General features: G+C 41.1%; 1 protein-coding gene across 1 annotated transcript in view; it reads right to left on the bottom strand.

Moving 5' to 3' along the window:
* LOC109914643 (neural proliferation differentiation and control protein 1) overlaps positions 1–14,466 on the bottom strand; it is a 149,915-nt gene that overhangs the window by 47,807 nt on the left and 87,642 nt on the right. The gene's annotated exons all lie outside the window — the stretch shown is intronic.

Here is a 14,466-nt window from a genome sequence, read left to right as displayed (position 1 = left end):
ATCGAGATGCAGGTGAAAGGATGCAATTGTTTAAGAAAAAAATCTGCTCTTTATATTTGATATTCACAGTAAAGAAATGCTATAGCAAAATATTGACCGATGTTACCAAAAAATGTCTATTTCATGATAACTGCTATAATCACATCAACTAATCTTGGAGGACTTCAGGGATCAAATGCTGTTATTTGTGGGTGATAGCTAATGGAGCAGCAATACTGAATCATAAAGACAGTAACAGAGAAGATCCAATGGGAGGCAGTGAAATGTGGGTGTGCATCTGCATTTTGGGAGGGAGAATAGAGATGCTGAAGATTTATTGAATGTGTTAGTCGATAACATTTACACTTTACAACGTAGATGTTCTGTGAAGCAGTCCCCTTGCCTTCCCTCCCACAACAATGTTAGGGTTCCCTTGTCCTTACCTGCCATCCCACCAGCATCCACATCCAGAAGATCAGATGCAATTTCCGCCACCTCTAGCGAGATGCTACCACCAGCCACATATTCCCTTCCCCTCCCCTCCCTTGTCTGCCTTCCGCAGGGACCGTTCCTTCCGGGACACCCTGGTCCACTCTTCCTTCACCCCCAACACCCCTCCCACAGCCCTACGGCACCTTCCCCTGTAACTGGCGAAGGTGTAACACCTGCCCATTTACTTCCTCCCTCCTCACTATCCAAGGGCCCAAAACATACCTTCCAGGTGAAGCAACACTTCACCTGCACTTCGCAGAGTCTAGTCTACTGCATTCACTGATCAGAATGTGTCTCCTCTACATTGGGAAAACGAGGCGTAGATTGGGTGACCGCTTTGCAGAACATCTACATTCTGCTCGCAAAAAAGACCCTGAGCTACCTATTGCCTGCCACTTCAACACGCCATCCTGTTCCCTGGCCAACATCTCTGTCTCTGGCTTGTTGCGATATTCCAGCGAAGCTCAACGCAAGCTGGAAGAACAACACCTCATTTTCTGCTTGGGGATCTGCAGCCCTCTGGACTCAATATCGAGTTCAATAATTTTAGGGCCTATGACCTAGCCCCTTACCCCACACACATCAGGCCTTGTTATCATGTAGCTTGCCATTACACACTACCTATTTTTAGCCACTAATAGTCCCCATTAACAACTACTCACCCTCCTAGCCAGATCGCTATCAACTCCTTTGTCTATCCAACTGCTCTTCTCTCTTCAGGCCCTATCCTATAGTTTACTCCCTACCCCATCCCCTGCCCTATTTTCTGTATATATACCAATGTTTTCCCAGCTACCATCAGTTCTGATGAAGGGTCACCGGAGCCAAAGCGTTAACTCTGATTTTCTCTTCACAGATGCTGCCAGACCTGCTGATCCTTTCCAGCAACTTCTGTTTTTGTGCAAAGATTAGTGGTTGGTCAGTAGATTAGGCAGATTTTAAGAAACAGCAAAGAACAAATCATAAAATAATACAAGGCACATTGAAAGACAAACAGAAATCCATCCACAGTCAAAAACAAACAGCTAGAATTTCTGCAAGTGTTTGAATACCAAAACACAAGAGAACGTTGGTCCTCATAAGAATGAATCTGGGGAAATAAAATGGAAAACAAACGAAAATCAGACACACTGAACGGGTATTTTGCATTTGTTTTCACTGTAGGAAATCTCAGATATTTGAAAAAGAGATGAAAGCCAAGGAGGAACATAAAAGAATCACCCTCAGCAGGTAAAATATATTGAACACAAATTCTGAGCCTATCCTCATGAGTTAACTGTGTCTCGGTATCAGCTTGATGAATTTGTGCTGCACCTCTTCCAAATCCAATTTAAAATTGAGGTCTGGCGCTTAGAATTAAACACATCACTCTCTTATCATTGCTTCCATTCCTTTGAATTCCGACCACCTTGAGATGAAGCGCAACATTCCACTAGTATTTTTTTGTACCCACGTTAACTTTTAATGATTTCCGTACTTGTACCATCTGTGTTGGCCATTTTGCTCGGAACAATTGTCACGCTGCCACAATGAAAGCATAAAGAGGTTTGCAAAAATGGACCATTGCTGTGGAAGCTCTCATGACTAAACAATAAAAGTTTGACTAAGACAATCTACATTCCAAATGAATTCTGTATTTCTGAGGAGGTTCAAGTGTATGGAGAAGAATCCAAATGCTTTCTCCCCCAAGTTAAAACTAGCCAAATTGACATTGCAGGTTACTGTTCTACATATTTTTTAGTATTTTAAGGCAAAAGCTTGAGGCTGAGCTTTCTGAAAAGGATCTTGAACAACAAAATTAGCAGTGTTGTTTATTGAAACACAGATAATTAAATTAGCCAGATTATCTGATGATGGCTTAATCTTAGTGGCTGAAAAAGGATGGTCTCATCTAGATTTGATGCTCATGAAATTTGTTTTCAGAAGTTTGAGGAAATACATCTTATAATTATGGTTTTAGAATACATTCAAGGAGTGAGATATTGGTCTACAAGTATGCTTTCAAATATGGTGACTGATGTTTAAAGCAAAAATGAAGATGAAACACAAAGCTGGAAGAAAACATACTCCAGAGATCACAGCCAACAAAAGTCAAAAGAATTTGGAACGGTTTTGGCATAGCAGTTAAACTGCTGCAGGAATTAAGATGGGTAATCTTCTCATACTGCCTGAGATTTCCACCAAGAAAATTATAATCAGCAATAGGTCAGTTTTGCCAAACAAGCCTATAATCCTTGGAACTGAGTATTAAACTGAGCCATGATGTGCATGATTGCAAACTGAGTTATGTCATGTCTGATTAAACACAGACAACAACAGTTCCAAAATAAATTTATGGCTCTCTTTATCATGATTAATTACCAACTTTAGCTTTGATTGTGTAGAAATACTATAATTAAGAAAACTGTTACAAGAAATCGTGCCTCATTCAGTCATTGTATCTTCTTGGTGTACCAATAATTCAATGAGTCTTTGTGATAAACCGTATAAGACATAACAATAACTTTTATTTAGTTTTAAATGAATTGTTTTTAATTGCTCAAACCATTCTACAAATTTGAACTCCTCTAAAAGCTATTGTTCCTATAAAATTACAAGCAAATATCTTCCTTTCGCAGTATTATAAGGCTAAAGCTGAATATTTTAAAGCACTCATGATGAGTCATTTGGTGCTCTGGTTCACCAAAAATTTCTCCCTAACAACATGTAATATTTCTGTCCTGCCTTTGGATGGCTCTATTCAATAATTCCATTGAAATCTGGGAGTGAGGCAGAGGAAGAGTAGAAAGGACAAAAGAGATAGTAGGAACTGCCGATGCTGGAGAATCTGAGATAATAAGGTGTAGAGCTGGATGAACACAGCAGGCCAGGCAGCAGAGGAGCAGGAAAGCTGACGTTTCGGGTCTGGATCCTTCTTCAGAAAGGACGAAAGGCTTGCATTTGTATTGTATATTAACCTCTCATTGTCCCAAAGCACTTTACAGCCAAAGTAGTACTTTTTGAGTGCAGTCACTGTTGAAACGTAGAACTGCAGCATGAGTTTCTGAATTTTCAGCATCACTAAATAGTTGCGTCCAATTTAAGCTGGTTGATGAACTTCAGAAATCATTCATTTAAAAAGATGACAAGGAGAAAAGAGAGTTTTAGTTTAACCGAAGGAAGAAAAACAAAAGCAAAAATTTCAAAACCTATGTTCAAAAACTAAATGAATGGCTCAGAGCACAAGAAACATATTTCTTTCTTCTCTATGTCAATTTCAATGTCTTATATATTATATACAGCAATGAAACCCATCATTTAGTCCTATTGGTTTGAGCTGGAGTTTATGCACCACATAATTCTCCTTACACCTCACTTCATCTCACAATTAGTATAGCCTTCTACACTTTTCTCCCTTGTGCTTCCCAGCTTCCCCTTAAATGTATCTAATTCTTTTACGCCCTGAATAACCAAACTACATTTATTAGTGCATTACTGTGCAAACTTTCTCCCATTGTGACTCTGTTTTGGTGCATGCAAGTTGTCAAGACACAAAGTCTGTGGAAAACCGGGATGGGTGTGGGATGGGGTGAATAACCTATGATGGCAGCAGCTAAGGACAGGAGTAGACCATAGGAGTCATTTGAATTAAATGTCATGAAGCACTTATTTTTAAAAAGCAGTGTAAATTTGGAAAAATTCTTACAATTAGTTGGGAGGTTGAAGAAATAGTCAGCAACATTTAGTAGTCATTCCTTAACTCCCAAAAGCCTTCCTGAAAATATTAATTTCACTCTTCCTTTCTTTGGCTCTCAAGTGTAACAAACAATTTACTAAAGAAATCATTCTGTACCCAACAATCCTCAATGCTGTGTTGCAACTGATCATAAAAGTTGGCAATTTCCCTCGCTTTCTACATGAAAACAATCCAAAAATTGCGCAAAAGAAAAAAATTGTATCGCAACACTGTCAGATATATTGCTTACAGGTCCTTACAACTTGCTGATGCTGGTTTCAGGTTGGCTGTTCCAGAAATAGATCAGAATTCACCAAATAAGGGAGGCTTTATCAACCGTTTTACAATAAAGACTGGCAGGTCAACTCTTCAATAAACAGTTGGAAATTCAGCCATATCTGCAGAGAACTTTAAAAAGAATGGTGGTAGTCTTTTTCTATATACTTACTGCCTATAGATTCCTGAAGGTAGCAGAACAAGGTTACAACATAGTGGCGGAGTAGCAGGGCTGCGTGCGGGCTCTTGTCCAGGGCTCATTGCTCCTGTCACTTTCTTTTGATGTACTTCTGCTTTTTTTTTCTTTTTTTTTTGTTGTTCTTTTCTTGGGTAGGTTAGTTCGTGACATTGGTGCAGCAGCAAGAGCATGCCATGTGAGAAGTGGTGGCAGGCTCCCAGCAGTTGGAGGTGGCGGCAGTGGACGCGGCACTGCCCAACAACTGGAGGAGGCAGCAGTGGCAGCAAAGCTGACCTCCCAGCATTCCTGGCTGGCAGCAGCAAAGTTTCTCCAGCGATCAAAGGTGGCAGTGGACTCTTCAAGATGGCAGCACTAGAAGGCAACATCTCAGGGGTAGGTGGCCAGAGTGGGACTCTTGGTGCGGCGGTGGCCTGGCCTGACAGTGGACTCAGGGCCTCCTGGCTGCAGCAGGCCCAGAGTGGGAACTCCTGGCATTGGCAAGGCAGCAGCTGCAGTGTGGTATGCTCAGAGCGGGGACTCCTAGTGTCACTGAGGCAGCAGTGGGGCCGGGGAATCATGGTTGCGGGGTGAGTGTGGGTTCAGCATGGGACTCGGTGGCGGCGTCAGTTACGTGGGCCCAGTGGCAAAGAAATGGAACCTAAAGAGTGGTGACTCCTGCGGAGGTGGCAGGGAGGCAGTGGAAAGAGGTGGCAGCACATGTGTCATGTCACCAGTGAGCTGACTCAGGTCTCATGGTGGACATGGCGGAATGAAGATAGATTCTCTTTCAATTATATCTTTTTACTATTTTAATTCTTAAACTATTCGAAATGGCACCAGGCTGTGATGACAATTGAAGCTTTGCACTATGTACTACTGTATTATTCACTGTAAAATGCAAGTGGCAGTAAATCATTCAAATTCAAACAAGTGGATAAGATGGATAAAAACAAAATACTTTATTAGCTGAGTTAATACTAAACTGTAGAGTACAGCATGCAATTCTAGTCATCGTGTGTCTAGAAGCATGTGATTGTGCAAAAGGAGATTTACAGAAATGTTGCCAGCAAAGAAGAATGTTAGCTATGAGGTGAGGCAAGACAGGACTGGTTAAGACTGTTTTCCTTGGAACAAAGGATGCTGAATAATATTTTAACTGAGGAGTGTAAAACAATGTTCTTACGTTCTTATTTTGATTCTTATGTTCTTATTTTGAATAATAAAGGAATTAAGGGATACGGTGAGAACGCGGGTAAGTGGATCCGAGTCCACGAAAAGATCAGCCATGATCTTATTGAATGGCAGAGCAGGCTCAAAGGGCCAGACGGCCTACTCCTGCTCCGAGTTCTTATGTTCTAATGAGTGGAAAGGACAGGTATGTTGCCCATACCAAAGAAGTCAATAGCTGGGGTACAGGGGATTTGAGGTATTTCTCTACCTTGAGGATGATGGAGGTCTGAAACTCACTGGCTGAAAGGGAAGAAGAAACCCTCGTCACACTCAAGGAAAGTCTGACATACACTTGAAGTGACAGAACCTTTACAGTTATGGACCAAGAGCTGGAAAGTGGGACGAGTTCTTTTCCAGTTAACCCTGATGATATGAGCCAAATGATTTCTTCCTGTTCTAGAATTCACACTTCAGGGAATTGTCCATGATAAACATTGAGTTTATGCATTTGTAAGAACTTATGTCAGATACAACTCCTGTGCTAAAACTAATTAAACACAAAATAAACCTATACTCATTTATCCTAATTCAAAGCCTGACCAAATAATGGAGAGTGGTTTCAAAAATCATATTCAGTATCTGGAAACTATCCCTCAAAATACAAGGAAAATAACTTTCCTGCAAAATCACAGCATATGCATCCCTTTCAGCAGAGCAGATAACGATCTTCATAGTGGGCAAGTGTTTCATTGACAGGAAATTAGAGGTTAAGTCAATCCAATTCAGCTTTCAAATCAAAGTCTGCAGTCAAAGCAACTTGAATACAATGATTTGTTTGCAAGCTTTTCAAAAATCATAATTAAATCTAATTTCTGTCCGGATAATGCCAGATGGGAATGATAAGATATGGTGTTGAAATGATACAGTGAAAACTATTGAGATAACACAGTGCGGAGCTGGAGGAACACAGCAGGCCAGGCAGCAGAGGAGCAGGAAAGCTGACATTTTGGGTCAGGACCCTTCTTCCAACCCAAAACATCAGCTTTCCTGTTCCTCTGACGCTGCCTGGCCTGCTGTGTTCCTTCAACTCCACACTGTTATCTCTGATTCCAGCATCGGCAGTTCTTACTATCTGAGTGAAAGCTACTGCCTTTTTTTTTTAAAAAAAGAAATCCTTTAAACAAGAAATAAAGGCATCAGTCCCAATCTGATTTTTTAAAAATTGTTCTAGAAATTCTATTTCTTGCTCAACATTGTCCAAATAGGCATAAACAACACAATGGCACCATGTGAGGAGCAGAGGACTCCAGGCCAATATTCTTTCCTTGACCAAAATCACCAGCAAACATTTAGCTTTTCATTAATTGGACTGTTGCTTGTGGACAATGCACAAACTGGTTGCCATAGACAGGCTTGACATGAAAAGAACAGCTGCACTTCCAGAAATCATTATATAATGAATGATTAGACATAACATCAAAATGGATTCCCATGCATGCACAAACGTGTCCTGCAACATCAGCTAGCTGTGACAGGCCACAAAAAATAAGTAAGTATCTGTGTTTGCATACTACAATGGCATCACCACTGGTCAAACAGAGCTTCCGCTCTTCAGCGGCATTTGCAAAGTAGCTCTCCTCCCACTGCTGTTTCATCCTGTCCAGTACCATGCTGTCCACAGAGGGCATTTCCCAGAGTCAGGAAGCGATGTCTTGAGGCCAAGTCTGCAGCTGTGCCTGCTTCCTCCCAACCTTATGGGCTGCTGAACAGTGACACTGCTCAAGCATCTCTGCGGCAGTGCCCTTCAAAGGCCCCAAAATCTGACACTCATCAATCATAATGCAGGATATGTTTCAAGTCACTGAGTCCTGTATTCCTCTTCCTTCAATTATACACACTTCTGGCAGTGTCATCTTTGAGATTGGCTGGCAATTTCTTTCGCTTCCAAATGACATTGAGTTTCATTTCTTGCCATCTGTAGCTGACCTTTCAGCATTTATAATGCTTGTGTAAACCTCTGATGTTTCTCAATGGCAAACTAAACTCTTGTAGAAATGACCGGCATCCTTGTGAGTTTACAAGTGAGTTGAATACAAATGTGAACAACTGAATCAAAGCTGAAACTAATCTACTTCAGCTGGTGGAACGTGTATGGAATTTGAAAGCCTTTCCCATTGGTTTCCTACCATTAGGTTACAAGTACAAGATTTAGCTTGTTTAATAAACTGATCACCAAACTAGACTGAAAATTCAACCAATATCCAGATTTGGTAAATTGAACAAGCTAACTCTGCGTTGCTGTAGATTAGGTTTGCGTGTTTTTGTAGATCATGTTGTAGAGATTATTTTGCAAGATTTATTCCATATTATATATTATTTTGTTTTTAGTTTTCAGGATATTAAATATTTCATGGTAAAGGAGTTGTCTGATCAGCCTTGTTAGAAGGAAAAATCATCTTGACAAATTTGTTGATGTAATGCAGTAATCTTACTGCTCATCACATGTGTACCAAGTTAATCAAAACAAATCAAAACTATTAATGAAGATATTGCACTGCAACCAACATATCCATGCAAGCTACAGTCACTGCGAGTGTAAGTTGTTTATGTCAGGTCCTTATGGCGGTGGTGTACCTGCAATGCTCATGGTTAATTTAGTCAGATTTTTGTAGGCAAAGCCCAGGCAAAAATGGACTTGGCAACCAGTGTTGAGGGTAAAGATTTCCTCATGTTTCATTAAACACAGTTTCCTAAATATTCAACTCAACACAGATTCCACAGAATCCCTACATTGTGGAAACAGGCCAGTCAGCCAAAAAGTCCACACTAACCCTCTGAAGATAACCCCCTACCCTTTTCATGTAACACTGCATTTCCCACAGCTAACACACCTAACCTAAAAATCCCTGAACACAATGTGCAATTTAGCATGGCCAATGTACCTAACTTGCAGAGTTTTGGACTGTGGGAGGAAACCGGAACACCCGGAGGAAATGCGCAAATCCCACACACACAGTCGCCTGAGGGTGGGGTCGAACGTGGATCCCTGGTGCTGCGAGGCAACAGTGCTAACCACTGAGCCACTGTGCTGCCCATAAAAACATGTATTGTTTCCCATTGTGAATTGAATAGAATGCTTAAGATTGAAAAAGGCAGACAGGTGGATAACCGATTTTAATTATTACTAAGGCAGAAAGCATCTCCAAATCCAAATGTTCAAGACTTAAAAAGACCATAAGACATAAGTGCAGAAGTAGTCTGTTCACCTCATTATGTCTGATCAACCATCCAATGAAGTCATGGCTGATCTAATGATCCTCAATTCAATATTCTTACTGTTTAAAAATCTGCCTATCTCAGCCATGAATATACTTAACAATTTAACCTTGACAGCCCTCTACGGTAATGAAATCCTGTCATAATGAATTCTATATATTCGCTACCTTCAGAGAAGAAATTTGTCATCTGTTTTAAATGTGCAACTCTGTATTTTGAGATTCTGCCCCCTAATCCTAGATTCTCCTATCAGGGAAACAACCTTTCCATGTTTGTCAAGTCTCTTAAGGATCTTGCACGTTTCAAGAAGGTCACCTCTCAATCTGCTAAATTCCAAAGCCAAACTACTCAAACTGTCCTCATAAGACAGTCCCTCAATATCTAGAATCAACCTTAAGAACCTTGGCTGAATTTCCTCCAATGCCAGTATATCCTCAGATAAGGGACCAAAAGCAGTTCACAGTATTCAAATGTATTCACAGTATCCACTTCAACATAGAACATAGAACATAAGAGCGCAGTACAGGCCCTTCGGCCCTCGATGTTGTGCCGACCTGTGAAACCAATCTGAAGCCCATCTAACCTAAACTATTCCATTATCATCCATATGTTTATCCAATGACCATTTAAATGCCCTTAAAGTGGGCGAGTCTACTATTTTTGCAGGCAGGGCATTCCACGCCCTTACTACTCTCTGAGTAAAGAACCTACCTCTGACATCTGTCCTATATCTATCACCCCTCAATTTAAAGCTATGTCCCCTCGTGCTAGCCATCACCATCCGAGGAAAAAGGCTCCCACTGTCCACCCTATCTAATCCTCTGATCATCTTATATGTCTCTATCAAGTCACCTCTTAACCTTCTTCTCTCTAACGAAAACAGCCTCAAGTCCCTCAGCCTTTCCTCATAAGACCTTCCCTCCATATCAGGCAACATCCTGGTAAATCTCCTCTGCACCCTTTCCAATGCTTCCACATCCTTCCTATAATGCGGTGACCAGAACTGTACACAATACTCCAAGTGCGGCCGCACCAGAGTTTTGTACAGCTGCAACATGACCTCATGGCTCCGAAACTCAATCCCTCTACCAATAAAACCTAACATACTGTACGCCTTCTTAACAATGCTATCAACCTGGGTGGCAACTTTCAGTGATCTATGCACATGGACACCGAGATCTCTCTGCTCATCCACACTACCAAGAATCTTACCATTAGCTCAGTACTCTGTATTCCTGTTACTCCTTCCAAAGTGAATCACCTCACACTTTTCTGCATTAAACTCCATTTGCCACCTCTCAGCCCAGCTCTGCAGCTTATCTATGTCCCTCTGTAACCTGCAACATCCTTCTGCACTATCCACAACTCCACCAACTTTGGTGTCATCCACAAATTTACTAACCCATCCTTCTACGTCCTCATCCAGGTCATTTATAAAAATGACAAACAGCAGTGGCCCCAAAACAGATCCTTGAGGTACACCACTAGTAACTGAACTCCAGGATGAACATTTCCCATCAACCACCACCCTGTCTTCTTACAGCTAGCCAATTTCTGATCCAAACCGCTAAATCACCCTCAATCCCATGCCTCTGTATTTTCTGCAATAGCCTACCATGGGGAACCTTATCAAACGCTTTACTGAAATCCATATACACCACATCAACCGCTTTACCCTCATCCACCTGTTTGGTCACCTTCTCAAAGAACTCAATAAGGTTTGTGAGGCACGACCTACCCTTCACAAAACCGTGTTGACTATCCCTAATCAAATTATTCCTTTCTAGATGATTATAAATCCTATCTCTTATAATCCTTTCCAACACTTTACCCAAAACCGAAGTAAGGCTCACTGGTCTATAATTACCAGGGTTGTCTCTACTCCCCTTCTTGAACAAGGGGACAACGTTTGCTAGTCTCCAGTCTTCTGGCACTATTCCTGAAACAATGACGACATAAAGATCAAAGCCAAAGGCTCTGCAATCTCCTCTCTAGCTTCCCAGAGAATCCTAGGATAAATCCCATCCGGCCCAGGGGACTTATCTATTTTCACACCTTCCAGAATTGCTAACACCTCCTCCTTATGAACCTCAATCCCGTCTAGTCTAATAGACTGTATCTCAGTAATCTCCTCGACTACATTGTCTTTTTCCTGTGTGAATACTGACGAAAAATATTCATTTAGCACCTCTCCTATCTCTTCGGACTCCACGCACAACTTCCCACTACTGTCCTTGACCGGCCCCAATCTTACTGTAGTCATTCTTTTATTCCTGACATACCTATAGAAAGCTTTAGGGTTTTCCTTGATCCTACCTGCTAAAGACTTCTCATGTCCCCTCCTGGCTCTTCTTAGCTCTCTCTTTAGGTCCTTTCTGGCTAACTTATTCAAGAGTGCAGAGCAACGAGGATCAACTGCTTTTTCACACATCCACATTACCAAGTTGGCAGCACCACCATGGTACATAGTGTTCAGGCTGAGCCAGTCCGCTCCAGGCCAGCTGCATTCCTTTTCCCTCTCTTCTTTTTGTCTTTTCTTTTTCTTCCTCTTTCTGATGTTGTGGGGAGGCCAGAGCAGCATTGGCAGTGACTCCTGATTCAGGCCAGATGTGTGGACTCCTGGAATGGCAGCAGGGTGTTGGCTGCAGCAATGGCGGAGTCAGGACTCCTGGCTGCAGTAGCTCCAGAGCACAGAGTCTTTTGGCAGTGGCGGGTTGTCGACAGCAGCGGTGTCAGTGACCGAAGCAGGGGCTCCTGGCTGCAGCAGGCCCGGAGCGAGGACCTTGCAGATGTTCTAGAGCCACGTTTGGGACCCCGGCCGATAAAGTTGAGCTCTATTTAAGTACTTTCTTTTATAAGTACTTTCCTTTTATTCTTTTATACCTTAAATGGCGTCAGATTGTGACAAAAGAACAATTTTCGCTGTATCTCCCTAGATATATGTGACAATGAATGAATCATTCATTCTTTCAAATGTGCATACTTCTTTCAAAACCACCATTTAATATTCTATTTCAAAGGGAATGATATATAAAAAGGCCAACATTCTATTTGCCTTCCCTATTACCAACTGAACTTGGATACTAGCCTAGATAACAAGGTGTAGAGCTGGATGAAGACAGCGGGCCAAGCAGCACCAGAGGAGCAGGAAGGCTGACGTTTCGGGCCTAGACCCTTCTTCAGAATGGATACTAGCCTTTTGTGTTTCATGGATGATGATTCCCAAATCTCTATTTTGTAGCTTTCTGCAGTCTTTCTCCATTTAAATAATATTCAACCCTATTCTTCCTGCCAAAGTGCATAACTTTACACTTTCCAAAATTATATTCCATCTGCCAAGTGTTTGCCCACTCACTTAACCTGTCAATATCTCCTCTGCAGACTCTTTATAATAAACTCACCACTTATTTTTGTGTCATCCACAAACTTGTTTAAAGTACATTCACTTTCCTCATCCAAGTCTGCAAATAATTGTGTCCCCAGCAATGATCCCTGTGGAAGTACACTAGTTACAGGGTGCCACATCCTGAAAACGCCATCTTATCCTAAACCGCTGTCTTCTATTTAATTAGTCAATCCTCTATTCACCTTAATGTACTACCTCCAACACCATGGGCTTTCATCTTATTTAGTCTAATGTGTGGCTCCTTTAAGCACCTGAAAATCCAAATGTATTACATTCCACTGCCTCCCCTTTTCTATCTTGATTATCACCTCCTCAAAGAATTCTACTAGAATTGTCAGGCATAATTTCCCTTCATGAAGCCATGCTGATTCTGCTTGATCATTCTATCCATTTCTACATGTTCTTCAGTTACAGCCTTTAAAATGGATTCTAACATTTTCTGAATCACACATGATAAACTAACTGGTAACTGTAGTCACCTGCTTTTCTTTTTATCTCCTTCCCTTTCTAAATAAAGGTGTTACATTGGCAATTTTCCAATCCTCTCGGAGTTTTCCTGAATCTAAATATTTCTGGAAGATTACTGTCAGCACATCCACTCTCTGTAGCTACTTCCTTTAAGGGTTCATCCCATCAGATCCAGGATGCCTATTGATCTTTAGTCCATTAGTTTCCACGGCATTTCTTCTCTAATGAGTTATTGTATTTATTTCCTCTCCTCCTTTTGAAGCTTGAATATATAGTAATTTTGGAATGTTATTAGGGTCTTCTACTGTGAAGACTGATGCAAGTATTTATTAAAATCCTCTGTCATTTCCTGGCTCACCAATATTATTTCTCCAGCCTTGAAGAGGCCCATGTTCACTTTGACTTCTCTCTTCATATATGTAAAAAAGCTTTCGCTGTCCATCATAATGTTACTTGCAAGTTTCCCCTCAAAGTTTATTTTCTTCCTTTCTTTTGGTCATCTTTTCTTGGTTTTTCAAAAGAAAAATTCCAAATTCTCTGCCTTAGCCCTAATTTTTGCCGCACTATGTTTTTCTTACAATTTGAGGTTATCCTTAACTTCCCTGGTTAACCATGGTTGGCTTATCCCCTTCATAGAATCCTTCCTCCTGACATGAATGTATCTTTGCCATGAGCCTTAACTACTTTCTTTAACATCTGCCATTGTTCTTCAACTATCCTGTTGATGAATTCCTTGCCCAGCCCGTTCAGCCCTCATTCCTTTGTAGTCACCCTTATTTAAGGTTAGCACAGTTGTTTCTGACCCAAGTTCTGCCCTCTCAAACTGAATGTTACATTCTACCATGTTATGAACAATGTTTCCTAGAAGATCTTTCATTCTGACATCGCCTGTTAAATGCGCATCGTTATATACCAGCAGATTCAAAATGACCATATCTCTGGTTGAATCCATAACAAACTGTTCTAGGGAGCTGTCCCAAAGACAAACTATGAATTCTTGCTCATTTTCTCCTCTGCCAATCTGACTATCCCAATCTACATGAAGATTAAAGTTACCCATGATCAACATACTGCCTTTGTCATATGCCCCCATTACCTCCTAATTTATTTTGTCCCACCATATAACTGCTTGTGGGTTGGGGGAAACCAGCATCTTTGTCCCCTTTTTATTTCCTACCTCCACCCCTATGGGTTCTATATCTTTTGATTCAAGCTTATTTCTTGCTATTGTACTTATTCCATCTCCTACCAACAATGCTACTCACTACCCTTTCTTTCCTACCTTTCCTTCTGAAAAACCCGATTCCTCTAAATATTTGGTTTCCAACTTTGATCTCCTTGTAACCATGTCTCTGTGATAACTATAAGATCATACTCATTAACCTTCTGTAACTTTCTTCATCCACCAAACTTTTACTGGAATCAGAATTGCAATTATGAAGAAACTGCAATGGCAACTAGCAAACTTGCACTGTGTCTGGAATTGCTTAAATTAAAGCCGGCTGA

Source organism: Rhincodon typus, chromosome 28, assembly GCF_021869965.1.
Source record: "Rhincodon typus isolate 14 chromosome 28, sRhiTyp1.1, whole genome shotgun sequence".
NCBI lineage: Eukaryota > Metazoa > Chordata > Chondrichthyes > Orectolobiformes > Rhincodontidae > Rhincodon > Rhincodon typus.
Note: the sequence above shows the minus strand (reverse complement) of the source record. Positions and strands in the feature narration are given on the sequence as shown.